Source organism: Cryptomeria japonica, unplaced genomic scaffold (assembly GCF_030272615.1).
Source record: "Cryptomeria japonica unplaced genomic scaffold, Sugi_1.0 HiC_scaffold_183, whole genome shotgun sequence".
NCBI classification, from domain to species: domain Eukaryota; kingdom Viridiplantae; phylum Streptophyta; class Pinopsida; order Cupressales; family Cupressaceae; genus Cryptomeria; species Cryptomeria japonica.
The window spans coordinates 9,051-22,500 of record NW_026729005.1 but is presented as its reverse complement, the minus strand read 5'-3'; the positions used below and the strand labels follow the sequence as shown (position 1 = coordinate 22,500).

The window sequence follows — 13,450 nt, the reverse complement described above, 5'->3', positions numbered from 1 at the left end:
TGCAGCTCCCCATGTCCGAACTGGGGATTTCTGGGTAGGGGCTTCGGGTGCGCATTACATTTTTGCCCAAGCGTCCAGTGGGGTTTCTGGTGCGCTCCGAAGTGGGGTTATTGGAGCGCATCAAAGGTGCGCAATGCTGGTGCGAACCCGGGAGCGCTCCGATGTGTGCTCCAAGGTGCGGCGTGCACGAAGTCCGAGCCCGGTTTGCCCCGGGTGCGCACCTCGCGTGCACCTTCGCCGGGGTGAGCACCTTGGTGTGCAGACCTTGGTTGGGTTGCGCGCCCTGGTGCGCACCAAGGAGCGCTCTGAAGTGTGCTCCAAGGTGCGGCGTGCACGAAGTCGGAGCCCGGTTTGCCCCGGGTGTGCACCTCGGGTGCGCACCTCGCGTGCACCTTCGCTGCGGTGGGCACCTTGGCTGGGTTGCGCGCCTTGGTGGGCACCATGCAGTGCACGAAGTCGGAGCCCGGATTGCCCCGGGCGCGCACCTCCGCCAGGGTGGGCACCTTGGTGCGCACAACTTGCCTGGGCTGCGCACCAGGAAGGGCTCAAGATGGCACCCGCGTTCCGTTTTTTTCACTATCTTTCAGAACGGAAATTTTAAAATCTCGTTTTTTTTTGCCTTTTCTGGAAATTAGTGAAGGCAGCGCATCAAAGGTGCGCAACGCTGGTGCGAACCTGGGAGCGCTCCGATGTGTGCTCCAAGGTGCGGCGTGCACGAAGTCGGACCCCGGTTTGCCCCGGGTGCGCACCTCGCGTGCACCTTGGTGCGCACACCTTGGCTGGGTTGCGCGCCCTGGTGGGCACCATGGTGCGCACCAAGGAGCGCTCCGAAGTGTGCTCCAAGGTGCGGCGTGCACGAAGTCGGAGCCCGGTTTGCCCCGGGTGCGCACCTCGCGTGCACCTTCGCCGCGGTGGGCACCATGGCGTGCACGAAGTCGGAGCCCGGTTTGCCCCGGGTGCGCACCTCGCGTGCACCTTCGCCGGGGTGGGCACCTTGGTGTGCAGACCTTGGCTGGGTTGCGCGCCCTGGTGGGCACCATGGTGCGCACCAAGGAGCGCTCCGAAGTGTGCTCCAAGGTGCGGCCTGCACGAAGTCGGAGCCCGGTTTGCCCCGGGTGTGCACCTCGGGTGGGCACCTTGGTGCGCATGCCTTGCCTGGGCTGCGCACCAGGGCGGGCTCAAGATGGCACCCGCGTTCCTTTTTTTTCACTATCTTTCAAAACGGAAATTTTAAAATCTCATTTTTTTTTGCCTTTTTCTGGAAATTAGTGAAGGCAGCGCATCAAAGGTGCGCACCTCGCTGCCCACCACGGTGCGCAACGCCGGTGGGCACCCGGGAGTGCTTCGAAGTGTGCTCCAAGGTGCTGCGTGCACGTTGTCGGAGCCCGGTTTGCCCCGGGTGCGCACCTCGCGTGCACCTTCGTCGGGGTGGGCACCTTGGCTGGGTTTGCCCCGGCTGCGCTCCGAAGCGGGGTTATTGGAGCGCCGCCTCTTTTTTTGTCGGAGCGTTTGGTGGGGTTTCTCGCATTGGCTCTTCCGAGGCCCGGTTGCCACCCTGGCGCGCACGAAGTCGGAAGTAGGGTTAATTGCCCGGGTGCGCACCTTTGCCAGGGTGGGCACCTTACCTGGGCTGCGCACCAGGGCGGGCTCAAGATGGCACGCGCGTTCCGTTTTTTTCACTATCTTTCAAAACGGAAATTTTAAAATCTCCTTTTTTTTTTGCCTTTTCTGGAAATTAGTGAAGGCAGCGCATCAAAGGTGCGCACCTCGCTGCCCACCTTGGTGTGCTCTGAGGTGCGCACCCGGGAGCGCTACGAAGTGTGCTCCAAGGTGCGGCGTGCACGTTGTCGGAGCCCGGTTTGCCCCGGGTGCGCACCTCGCCTGCACCTTGGCCGGGGTGGGCACCTTGGCTGGGTTTGCCCAGGGTGCGCTCCGAAGCGGGGTTACTGGAGCGCCCCCTCTTTTTTTGTCAGAGCGTTTGGTGGGGTTTCTCGCATTGGCTCTTCCCAGGCCCGGTTGTTGGGTGCGCTCCCACCCTGGCGCGCGCGAAGTTGGAAGTTGGGTTAATTGCCCGGGCGCGCACCTTCGCCAGGGTGGGCACCTTGGTGCGCACACCTTGGCTGGGCTGCGCACCAGGGCGGGCTCAAGATGGCACCAGCATTCCCTTTTTCTCACTATCTTTCAAAACGGAAATTTTAAAATCTCGTTTTTTTTTTGCCTTTTATGGAAATTAGTGAAGGCATCGCATCAAAGGTGCGCACCTCGCTGCCCACCTTGGTGTGCTCCGAGGTGCCCACCACGGTGCGCAACGCCGGTGCGAACCCGGGAGCGCCCCGATGTGTGCTCCAAGGTGCGGCGTGCACGAAGTCGGACCCCGGTTTGCCCCGGGTGCGCACCTCGCGTGCACCTTGGTGCGCACACCTTGGCTGGGTTGCGCGGCCTGGTGGGCACCATGGTGCGCACCAAGGAGCGCTCCGAAGTGTGCTCCAAGGTGCGGCGTGCACGAAGTCGGAGCCCGGTTTGCCCCGGGTACGCACCTCGCGTGCACCTTCGCCGGGGTGGGCACCTCGGCTGGGTTGCGCGCCCTGGTGCGCACCAAGGAGCGCTCCGAAGTGTGCTCCAAGGTGCGGCGTGCACGAAGTCGGAGCCCGGTTTGCCCCGGGTGCGCACCTCGCGTGCACCTTCGGCGGGGTTGCGCGCCCTGGTGGGCACCATGGTGCGCACCAAGGAGCGCTCCGAAGTGTGCTCCAAGGTGCGGCGTGCACGAAGTCGGAGCCCGGTTTGCCCCGGGTGCGCACCTCGCGTGCACCTTCGGCGGGGTTGCGCGCCCTGGTGGGCACCATGGTGCGCACCAAGGAGCGCTCCGAAGTGTGCTCCAAGGTGCGGCGTGCACGAAGTCGGAGCCCGGTTTGCCCCGGGTGCGCACCTCGCGTGCACCTTCGCCGCGGTGGGCACCATGGCGTGCACGAAGTCGGAGCCCGGTTTGCCCCGGGTGCGCACCTCGCGTGCACCTTCGCCGGGGTGGGCACCTCGGCTGGGTTGCGCGCCCTGGTGCGCACCAAGGAGCGCTCCGAAGTGTGCTCCAAGGTGCGGCGTGCACGAAGTCGGAGCCCGGTTTGCCCCGGGTGCGCACCTCGCGTGCACCTTCGCCAGGGTGGGCACCTCGGTGCGCACACCTTCTCAATGTTTTCTTGCCTTTTCTGGAAATTGGTGAAGGCAGCGCATCAAAGGTGCGCACCTCGGTGTGCTCCGAGGTGCGAACCCGAGAGCGCTCCGAGGTGCCCACGAAGTCGAAAGTCGGGTTAATTGCATTGTTTTCCCCGGGTGCGCTCCGAGGTGCGCAACATCGGCGCGCACCAAGGAGGGCTCCGAAGTGTGCTCCAAGGTGCGCACGATGGCGTGCACCTCTGGTGCGCACGATTCGGAGCTCGGTTTGACCGGGGTGCGCACACCTTGGCTGGGTTGCGCACCTTTTGTGCGCTCCAAGGTGCGCACGAAGTCGGAGCTCGGTTTGCCCCGGGTGCGCACCTTCGCCAGGGTGCGCACCTTGATGCGCACGCCTTGGCTGGGCTGCGCACCTTGGTGGGCGCCATGGTGCGCACCTTTCGTGCGCTCCAAGGTGCGCACGAAGTCGGAGCTCGGTTTGCCCCGGGTGCGCACCTTGGTGGGCGCCATGGTGCACTCCGAGGTGCCCAAGATTGGTGCGCACCAAGGAGCGCTCCGAAGTGCGCTCCAAGGTGCGCGCGAAGTCGAAAGTTGGGTTAATTGTCCGGTTTGCCTCGGGTGCGCACCTTGCGTGCACCTTCGCCAGGGTGGGCGCCTTGGTGCGCACACCTTGGCTGGGCTGCGCACACCTTGGCACCCGCGTTTCCTTCATTTTAAATTTTTTTTTTTTACAATCTCTCAAGTGGGAAATTCTATAATCTCAACTTTTTTTGCCTTTTCAGGAAACTTTTGAATGGAGCGCATCATTGGTGCGCTCCGAAGTGTGCTCCAAAGCTCTCTCCAGCTGCGTGCACCTGCCCCGGCCGCGCACCCGGCCCCGCCCAGCTTCGCTCACCTGTCCCGGGCGTCTGGTGCGGAACCTTAGAGTAAGAAACATCACCGTGCACCTTGGCCAACGTGCGCGACTCGACCGAGCGCGCACTGGCCGAGGTGCACACCGATTTCACCTGGGTGCGCGCGCAGCACCTCGGGCGCACCGGGGTGCGCGCACAACGCCCGGGTTGCACCGTGGCCTGTGTGCTCGGGGCGCCTCGGGTGCGCGCTCGGTGTCGCCCCCGCGCGCGCGGTAGTGCGGGCAGCGCACCCCGGCCCGGCCCGGCCCCGACGAGAACGCAAACGGGCAAAAGGTTTATTCAAATAGCATTGCGATGCCCGGCGAAAAACTAAAAAAGGGTGCAACACCGGGACTTCCCGGGAGGTCACCCATCCCAGTACTACTCCGGCCCAAGCGCGCTTAACTGCGGAGTTCTGATGGGATCCGGTGCACTAACGCTGGTATGATCGCACCCGTTATGAGCTTGTCGCAGTGTGTACTTAGCAAACCGCGACCCACGTGCGAATCCACCCCGGCCACCCACCCCCGTCGAGGTGCACACCCTCCCTCGCGAAGTGCGCCCCGTTCGCCAAGTGTGAGCCCTGCCCGGGTGCGCGCACCTTGCTAGGGCGTCGGGTGTGCACCCGGCCCGGCCTACGTGCGTGCACCTGTAGGGGGCGTCGTGTGCGTGCAGTGTCCCGTCTGCAACGCGGTGCCCACACACCACCTCGGGCGCAACGACCTGCGCTCACATGTGGGCCGAGTGCACCTTGGTGCATGTTCGGGGCGCCTCGGGTGCACGCTCGATCTTGCCCCGGTGCACCAAGGCGCTCGGTTTGCCCCGGGTGCGCACTTGGTGCAAGGTGGGCACCCAAAATAGGGATCAAGCACCAAAACACAAGTTTCGGGATGCAAAATGGGACCCAAGGACCACAAATGCGTTCCAAGACCCATGATGGGTCCACGAGAACAAAAATGTGTTCCGAGACTTAATAAACAAATATTGGGTTTTAGGAGAAGAAACATGCTCTGATGCCCAAAACGAGAATCGACCCCGAAAAGGCCACAGGCCAAAAGTGGGATGCGAGACAAAAAAAAATGGGACCCGAGGACCAAAATTGGGTTCCCAGGTCGAAGACAGGGCAACCGGACAAGAAACGACCTCTAAGGCTCGAAATGAGTCCCGACGACTAAAACTTGACAAGAAGCACCCATCAGGCACCCAACTCGACACCCATGGGATGCCGACCCACCCGGGCTTCCACCTAGCACACCTTGGCACCCACCCACCCTCGCACCCAACCTCGCACCCAACTTAGCACCTTTGAACCCACATTGGCACTCACCCTGACCCTGGCACCTTGGAACCCACATTGGCACTCACCTTGACCCTGGCACCCACCTTTGCACTCACCTTGGGACCCACCCTGGCTCCCACCTCGGCACCCACCCAGACACCCACCTTGGTTCCTTGGCACCCACCTTGGATCCTTGGCACCCACCCCGACACCCACCTTGGCACGCAACTTGGCTACTTGCCACCCACCTTGGCTCCTTGACGCCCACCCCGACAACCACCCCGTGACCTACCCTGGCTAGGGTTGGTGCACACCCACCCTGGTGCCCACCTTGGCACCCACCCTATGACCCACCTTGGCACGCACCTTAGTACCCACCCCGTTACCCACCCTAGGACCCACCCCGTGACCCACCTTGGCCAGGGTGGGTGCCTTGGTGCGCACAACTTGCCTGGGCTGCACACCAGGGCGGGCTCAAGATGGCACCCGCGTTCCGTTTTTTTCACTATCTTTCAAAACGGAAATTTTAAAATCTCATTTTTTTCTTTTTTTTGCCTTTTCTGGAAATTAGTGAAGGCAGCGCATCAAAGGTGCGCAATGCTGGTGCGAACCCGGGAGCGCTCCGATGTGTGCTCCAAGGTGCGGCGTGCACGAAGTCCGAGCCCGGTTTGCCCCGGGTGCGCACCTCGCGTGCACCTTCGCCGGGGTGAGCACCTTGGCTGGGTTGCGCGCCCTGGTGCGTACCAAGGAGCGCTCTGAAGTGTGCTCCAAGGTGCGGCGTGCACGAAGTCGGAGCCCGGTTTGCCCCGGGTGTGCACCTCGGGTGCGCACCTCGCGTGCACCTTCGCTGCGGTGGGCACCTTGGCTGGGTTGCGCGCCTTGGTGGGCACCATGCAGTGCACGAAGTCGGAGCCCGGTTTGCCCCGGGCGCGCACCTCCGCCAGGGTGGGCACCTTGGTGCGCACAACTTGCCTGGGCTGCGCATCAGGAAGGGCTCAAGATGGCACCCGCGTTCCGTTTTTTTCACTATCTTTCAGAACGGAAATTTTAAAATATCGTTTTTTTTTGCCTTTTCTGGAAATTAGTGAAGGCAGCGCATCAAAGGTGCGCAACGCTGGTGCGAACCTGGGAGCGCTCCGATGTGTGCTCCAAGGTGCGGCGTGCACGAAGTCGGAGCCCGGTTTGCCTCGGGTGCGCCCTGGTGGGCACCATGGTGCGCACCAAGGAGCGCTCCGAAGTGTGCTCCAAGGTGCGGCCTGCACGAAGTCGGAGCCCGGTTTGCCCCGGGTGTGCACCTCGGGTGGGCACCTTGGTGCGCATGCCTTGCCTGGGCTGCGCACCAGGGCGGGCTCAAGATGGCACCCGCGTTCCTTTTTTTTCACTATCTTTCAAAACGGAAATTTTAAAATCTCATTTTTTTTTGCCTTTTTCTGGAAATTAGTGAAGGCAGCGCATCAAAGGTGCGCACCTCGCTGCCCACCACGGTGCGCAACGCCGGTGGGCACCCGGGAGTGCTTCGAAGTGTGCTCCAAGGTGCTGCGTGCACGTTGTCGGAGCCCGGTTTGCCCCGGGTGCGCACCTCGCGTGCACCTTCGTCGGGGTGGGCACCTTGGCTTGGTTTGCCCCGGCTGCGCTCCGAAGCGGGGTTATTGGAGCGCCGCCTCTTTTTTTGTCGGAGCGTTTGGTGGGGTTTCTCGCATTGGCTCTTCCGAGGCCCGGTTGCCACCCTGGCGCGCACGAAGTCGGAAGTAGGGTTAATTGCCCGGGTGCGCACCTTTGCCAGGGTGGCACCTTACCTGGGCTGCGCACCAGGGCGGGCTCAAGATGGCACGCGCGTTCCGTTTTTTTCACTATCTTTCAAAACGGAAATTTTAAAATCTCCTTTTTTTTTTGCCTTTTCTGGAAATTAGTGAAGGCAGCGCATCAAAGGTGCGCACCTCGCTGCCCACCTTGGTGTGCTCTGAGGTGCGCACCCGGGAGCGCTACGAAGTGTGCTCCAAGGTGCGGCGTGCACGTTGTCGGAGCCCGGTTTGCCCCGGGTGCGCACCTCGCCTGCACCTTGGCCGGGGTGGGCACCTTGGCTGGGTTTGCCCAGGGTGCGCTCCGAAGCGGGGTTACTGGAGCGCCCCCTCTTTTTTTGTCAGAGAGTTTGGTGGGGTTTCTCGCATTGGCTCTTCCCAGGCCCGGTTGTTGGGTGCGCTCCCACCCTGGCGCGCGCGAAGTTGGAAGTTGGGTTAATTGCCCGGGCGCGCACCTTCGCCAGGGTGGGCACCTTGGTGCGCAAACCTTGGCTGGGCTGCGCACCAGGGCGGGCTCAAGATGGCACCAGCATTCCCTTTTTCTCACTATCTTTCAAAACGGAAATTTTAAAATCTCGTTTTTTTTTTGCCTTTTATGGAAATTAGTGAAGGCATCGCATCAAAGGTGCGCACCTCGCTGCCCACCTTGGTGTGCTCCGAGGTGCCCACCACGGTGCGCAACGCCGGTGCGAACCCGGGAGCGCCCCGATGTGTGCTCCAAGGTGCGGCGTGCACGAAGTCGGACCCCGGTTTGCCCCGGGTGCGCACCTCGCGTGCACCTTGGTGCGCACACCTTGGCTGGGTTGCGCGGCCTGGTGGGCACCATGGTGCGCACCAAGGAGCGCTCCGAAGTGTGCTCCAAGGTGCGGCGTGCACGAAGTCGGAGCCCGGTTTGCCCCGGGTGCGCACCTTCGCCGCGGTGGGCACCATGGCGTGCACGAAGTCGGAGCCCGGTTTGCCCCGGGTGCGCACCTCGCGTGCACCTTCGCCGGGGTGGGCACCTCGGCTGGGTTGCGCGCCCTGGTGCGCACCAAGGAGCGCTCTGAAGTGTGCTCCAAGGTGCGGCGTGCACGAAGTCGGAGCCCGGTTTGCCCCGGGTGTGCACCTCGGGTGCGCACCTCGCGTGCACCTTCGCTGCGGTGGGCACCTTGGCTGGGTTGCGCGCCTTGGTGGGCACCATGCAGTGCACGAAGTCGGAGCCCGGATTGCCCCGGGCGCGCACCTCCGCCAGGGTGGGCACCTTGGTGCGCACAACTTGCCTGGGCTGCGCACCAGGAAGGGCTCAAGATGGCACCCGCGTTCCGTTTTTTTCACTATCTTTCAGAACGAAAATTTTAAAATCTCGTTTTTTTTTGCCTTTTCTGGAAATTAGTGAAGGCAGCGCATCAAAGGTGCGCAACGCTGGTGCGAACCTGGGAGCGCTCCGATGTGTGCTCCAAGGTGCGGCGTGCACGAAGTCGGACCCCGGTTTGCCCCGGGTGCGCACCTCGCGTGCACCTTGGTGCGCACACCTTGGCTGGGTTGCGCGCCCTGGTGGGCACCATGGTGCGCACCAAGGAGCGCTCCGAAGTGTGCTCCAAGGTGCGGCGTGCACGAAGTCGGAGCCCGGTTTGCCCCGGGTGCGCACCTCGCGTGCACCTTCGCCGCGGTGGGCACCATGGCGTGCACGAAGTCGGAGCCCGGTTTGCCCCGGGTGCGCACCTCGCGTGCACCTTCGCCGGGGTGGGCACCTTGGTGTGCAGACCTTGGCTGGGTTGCGCGCCCTGGTGGGCACCATGGTGCGCACCAAGGAGCGCTCCGAAGTGTGCTCCAAGGTGCGGCCTGCACGAAGTCGGAGCCCGGTTTGCCCCGGGTGTGCACCTCGGGTGGGCACCTTGGTGCGCATGCCTTGCCTGGGCTGCGCACCAGGGCGGGCTCAAGATGGCACCCGCGTTCCTTTTTTTTCACTATCTTTCAAAACGGAAATTTTAAAATCTCATTTTTTTTTGCCTTTTTCTGGAAATTAGTGAAGGCAGCGCATCAAAGGTGCGCACCTCGCTGCCCACCACGGTGCGCAACGCCGGTGGGCACCCGGGAGTGCTTCGAAGTGTGCTCCAAGGTGCTGCGTGCACGTTGTCGGAGCCCGGTTTGCCCCGGGTGCGCACCTCGCGTGCACCTTCGTCGGGGTGGGCACCTTGGCTGGGTTTGCCCCGGCTGCGCTCCGAAGCGGGGTTATTGGAGCGCCGCCTCTTTTTTTGTCGGAGCGTTTGGTGGGGTTTCTCGCATTGGCTCTTCCGAGGCCCGGTTGCCACCCTGGCGCGCACGAAGTCGGAAGTAGGGTTAATTGCCCGGGTGCGCACCTTTGCCAGGGTGGGCACCTTACCTGGGCTGCGCACCAGGGCGGGCTCAAGATGGCACGCGCGTTCCGTTTTTTTCACTATCTTTCAAAACGGAAATTTTAAAATCTCCTTTTTTTTTTGCCTTTTCTGGAAATTAGTGAAGGCAGCGCATCAAAGGTGCGCACCTCGCTGCCCACCTTGGTGTGCTCTGAGGTGCGCACCCGGGAGCGCTACGAAGTGTGCTCCAAGGTGCGGCGTGCACGTTGTCGGAGCCCGGTTTGCCCCGGGTGCGCACCTCGCCTGCACCTTGGCCGGGGTGGGCACCTTGGCTGGGTTTGCCCAGGGTGCGCTCCGAAGCGGGGTTACTGGAGCGCCCCCTCTTTTTTTGTCAGAGCGTTTGGTGGGGTTTCTCGCATTGGCTCTTCCCAGGCCCGGTTGTTGGGTGCGCTCCCACCCTGGCGCGCGCGAAGTTGGAAGTTGGGTTAATTGCCCGGGCGCGCACCTTCGCCAGGGTGGGCACCTTGGTGCGCACACCTTGGCTGGGCTGCGCACCAGGGCGGGCTCAAGATGGCACCAGCATTCCCTTTTTCTCACTATCTTTCAAAACGGAAATTTTAAAATCTCGTTTTTTTTTTGCCTTTTATGGAAATTAGTGAAGGCATCGCATCAAAGGTGCGCACCTCGCTGCCCACCTTGGTGTGCTCCGAGGTGCCCACCACGGTGCGCAACGCCGGTGCGAACCCGGGAGCGCCCCGATGTGTGCTCCAAGGTGCGGCGTGCACGAAGTCGGACCCCGGTTTGCCCCGGGTGCGCACCTCGCGTGCACCTTGGTGCGCACACCTTGGCTGGGTTGCGCGGCCTGGTGGGCACCATGGTGCGCACCAAGGAGCGCTCCGAAGTGTGCTCCAAGGTGCGGCGTGCACGAAGTCGGAGCCCGGTTTGCCCCGGGTACGCACCTCGCGTGCACCTTCGCCGGGGTGGGCACCTCGGCTGGGTTGCGCGCCCTGGTGCGCACCAAGGAGCGCTCCGAAGTGTGCTCCAAGGTGCGGCGTGCACGAAGTCGGAGCCCGGTTTGCCCCGGGTGCGCACCTCGCGTGCACCTTCGGCGGGGTTGCGCGCCCTGGTGGGCACCATGGTGCGCACCAAGGAGCGCTCCGAAGTGTGCTCCAAGGTGCGGCGTGCACGAAGTCGGAGCCCGGTTTGCCCCGGGTGCGCACCTCGCGTGCACCTTCGGCGGGGTTGCGCGCCCTGGTGGGCACCATGGTGCGCACCAAGGAGCGCTCCGAAGTGTGCTCCAAGGTGCGGCGTGCACGAAGTCGGAGCCCGGTTTGCCCCGGGTGCGCACCTCGCGTGCACCTTCGCCGCGGTGGGCACCATGGCGTGCACGAAGTCGGAGCCCGGTTTGCCCCGGGTGCGCACCTCGCGTGCACCTTCGCCGGGGTGGGCACCTCGGCTGGGTTGCGCGCCCTGGTGCGCACCAAGGAGCGCTCCGAAGTGTGCTCCAAGGTGCGGCGTGCACGAAGTCGGAGCCCGGTTTGCCCCGGGTGCGCACCTCGCGTGCACCTTCGCCAGGGTGGGCACCTCGGTGCGCACACCTTCTCAATGTTTTCTTGCCTTTTCTGGAAATTGGTGAAGGCAGCGCATCAAAGGTGCGCACCTCGGTGTGCTCCGAGGTGCGAACCCGAGAGCGCTCCGAGGTGCCCACGAAGTCGAAAGTCGGGTTAATTGCATTGTTTTCCCCGGGTGCGCTCCGAGGTGCGCAACATCGGCGCGCACCAAGGAGGGCTCCGAAGTGTGCTCCAAGGTGCGCACGATGGCGTGCACCTCTGGTGCGCACGATTCGGAGCTCGGTTTGACCGGGGTGCGCACACCTTGGCTGGGTTGCGCACCTTTTGTGCGCTCCAAGGTGCGCACGAAGTCGGAGCTCGGTTTGCCCCGGGTGCGCACCTTCGCCAGGGTGCGCACCTTGATGCGCACGCCTTGGCTGGGCTGCGCACCTTGGTGGGCGCCATGGTGCGCACCTTTCGTGCGCTCCAAGGTGCGCACGAAGTCGGAGCTCGGTTTGCCCCGGGTGCGCACCTTGGTGGGCGCCATGGTGCACTCCGAGGTGCCCAAGATTGGTGCGCACCAAGGAGCGCTCCGAAGTGCGCTCCAAGGTGCGCGCGAAGTCGAAAGTTGGGTTAATTGTCCGGTTTGCCTCGGGTGCGCACCTTGCGTGCACCTTCGCCAGGGTGGGCGCCTTGGTGCGCACACCTTGGCTGGGCTGCGCACACCTTGGCACCCGCGTTTCCTTCATTTTAAATTTTTTTTTTTTACAATCTCTCAAGTGGGAAATTCTATAATCTCAACTTTTTTTGCCTTTTCAGGAAACTTTTGAATGGAGCGCATCATTGGTGCGCTCCGAAGTGTGCTCCAAAGCTCTCTCCAGCTGCGTGCACCTGCCCCGGCCGCGCACCCGGCCCCGCCCAGCTTCGCTCACCTGTCCCGGGCGTCTGGTGCGGAACCTTAGAGTAAGAAACATCACCGTGCACCTTGGCCAACGTGCGCGACTCGACCGAGCGCGCACTGGCCGAGGTGCACACCGATTTCACCTGGGTGCGCGCGCAGCACCTCGGGCGCACCGGGGTGCGCGCACAACGCCCGGGTTGCACCGTGGCCTGTGTGCTCGGGGCGCCTCGGGTGCGCGCTCGGTGTCGCCCCCCGCGCGCGCGGTAGTGCGGGCAGCGCACCCCGGCCCGGCCCGGCCCCGACGAGAACGCAAACGGGCAAAAGGTTTATTCAAATAGCATTGCGATGCCCGGCGAAAAACTAAAAAAGGGTGCAACACCGGGACTTCCCGGGAGGTCACCCATCCCAGTACTACTCCGGCCCAAGCGCGCTTAACTGCGGAGTTCTGATGGGATCCGGTGCACTAACGCTGGTATGATCGCACCCGTTATGAGCTTGTCGCAGTGTGTACTTAGCAAACCGCGACCCACGTGCGAATCCACCCCGGCCACCCACCCCCGTCGAGGTGCACACCCTCCCTCGCGAAGTGCGCCCCGTTCGCCAAGTGTGAGCCCTGCCCGGGTGCGCGCACCTTGCTAGGGCGTCGGGTGTGCACCCGGCCCGGCCTACGTGCGTGCACCTGTAGGGGGCGTCGTGTGCGTGCAGTGTCCCGTCTGCAACGCGGTGCCCACACACCACCTCGGGCGCAACGACCTGCGCTCACATGTGGGCCGAGTGCACCTTGGTGCATGTTCGGGGCGCCTCGGGTGCACGCTCGATCTTGCCCCGGTGCACCAAGGCGCTCGGTTTGCCCCGGGTGCGCACTTGGTGCAAGGTGGGCACCCAAAATAGGGATCAAGCACCAAAACACAAGTTTCGGGATGCAAAATGGGACCCAAGGACCACAAATGCGTTCCAAGACCCATGATGGGTCCACGAGAACAAAAATGTGTTCCGAGACTTAATAAACAAATATTGGGTTTTAGGAGAAGAAACATGCTCTGATGCCCAAAACGAGAATCGACCCCGAAAAGGCCACAGGCCAAAAGTGGGATGCGAGACAAAAAAAAATGGGACCCGAGGACCAAAATTGGGTTCCCAGGTCGAAGACAGGGCAACCGGACAAGAAACGACCTCTAAGGCTCGAAATGAGTCCCGACGACTAAAACTTGACAAGAAGCACCCATCAGGCACCCAACTCGACACCCATGGGATGCCGACCCACCCGGGCTTCCACCTAGCACACCTTGGCACCCACCCACCCTCGCACCCAACCTCGCACCCAACTTAGCACCTTTGAACCCACATTGGCACTCACCCTGACCCTGGCACCTTGGAACCCACATTGGCACTCACCTTGACCCTGGCACCCACCTTTGCACTCACCTTGGGACCCACCCTGGCTCCCACCTCGGCACCCACCCAGACACCCACCTTGGTTCCTTGGCACCCACCTTGGATCCTTGGCACCCACCCCGACACCCACCTTGGCACGCAACTTGGCTACTT

General features: G+C 63.0%; 2 non-coding genes across 2 annotated transcripts; both read right to left on the bottom strand.

Moving 5' to 3' along the window:
* Window positions 1–4,395: 4,395 nt before the first annotated feature.
* LOC131867747 (5S ribosomal RNA) lies at window positions 4,396–4,514 on the bottom strand. Its single transcript, XR_009366279.1, has one exon. It is a non-coding gene; the product is annotated as a 5S ribosomal RNA (ribosomal RNA).
* A 7,755-nt stretch (window positions 4,515–12,269) lies between these two features.
* Window positions 12,270–12,388, bottom strand: LOC131867736 (5S ribosomal RNA). Its single transcript, XR_009366268.1, has one exon. It is a non-coding gene; the product is annotated as a 5S ribosomal RNA (ribosomal RNA).
* Window positions 12,389–13,450: the final 1,062 nt, after the last annotated feature.